Below are 1,523 nucleotides of genomic sequence, written 5' to 3' on the forward strand. Positions count from 1 at the left end.
ATAAAGAGTCCAGAAGTAGACTCACACAAATAGTTGATTGATCTTTGACAAAGTTGCAGAAGCAATTCAATGGAGACAGGACTGTCTTTTCTACAAATAACATCATATGCCACTGTCCACCCCCCACCCCCCGCCCAACAAACAAAAAATGGACCTAGAAACAGATATTACACCTTGTACAGAAATGAAAAATGAATCACACACATAAATATAAAATGCACATAAAAATTTTAGAAAAAAATATAGAAGCAAATTTTTAGGCTTGGTGATGAGATTTTAGATACAACATAAAAGCATGATCCATGAAAGAAAAAAAATGACAGTTTTTGATTTTATTAAAATAATTAACTTCTGCTCTATTAAAGAGACTGTAAACAAAATTAAAAGATAAGCCACAGATTTGGAGAAGACATGTACAAAATACAAAATATACAAAGAAAATGTAAAACTCAACAATAAGGAAATCTAACAACTTAGTTAAAAATGAGTCAAAGATCTGAACTAGAGCCCTCTCCATAGAAGGTATACAGATGGTAAATAAGCATATGAAAAGATACCCAACTTCAGCATCATCATGCAGAAATGCAAATTGAAACATCAGTGAGATATCACTGCATGCATATTAGCATAACTAAAATGAGGGGAAATATTGGCACTACAATTGCTGGCAGAGATTCAGAGCAACAGAAACTCTCATTTATTAGTGGTGGGAGTGCAAATTGGTACACGTACCTTAGAAGACAGTTTTTTTACAAAACAAAAATGGTCTTTCCATACAATCCAGCAATCACTCCCAGGTATTTACTCAACTTATTTGAAAAGTATGTCCACACTAAAACCTGTACTTGAATTTTGATAGCAATCTTGTCATAATTGCCCAAACCCAAATGCAATCAAGATGTTCTTTAGTAGGTGAGCTAGTTAATAACTATGTATATCCATGACAAAATACTATTAGCAATAAGAAAGTATGAGCTATCATGCTGTGCAAAGACATGGATGAATCTTAAATGCACATTGATAGACTAAAAAAGCCAGTCTAAAAAGGCTGCATACTTTATCATTCCATTTATATGATACTCTAGAAAAGGCAAACAGGTAAAAAGATTAGTAGTTTCAGGCATTTTGGGGTGTGTGTGCTTTGAATAAATGAAGCGTGGGAGATTAGGGTAGTGAAACTATTTATAATAATAAAAGGGTAATATCTAATTAGACAGGACATCCTTCTGGATGTCCTTCTGGATGAACCTTCTAGACCAGTGGTTCTCAACCTTCCTAATACCGTGACCCTTTAATACAGTTCCTCATGTTGTGGTGACCCCCAACCATAAAATTATTTTCGTTGCTACTTCATAACTGTAATTTTGCTGCTGTTATGAATCGTAAAGTAAATATCTGATATGCAGGATGTATTTTCATTGTTACAAATTGAACATAATTAAAGCATAGTGATTAATCACAAAAACAATATGTAATTATATATGTGTTTTCCGATGGTCTTAGGCGACCCCTGTGAAAGGGTC

The sequence above is a fragment of the Myotis brandtii genome, unplaced genomic scaffold (assembly GCF_000412655.1).
Source record: "Myotis brandtii unplaced genomic scaffold, ASM41265v1 scaffold151, whole genome shotgun sequence".
In the NCBI taxonomy this organism is placed as follows: domain Eukaryota; kingdom Metazoa; phylum Chordata; class Mammalia; order Chiroptera; family Vespertilionidae; genus Myotis; species Myotis brandtii.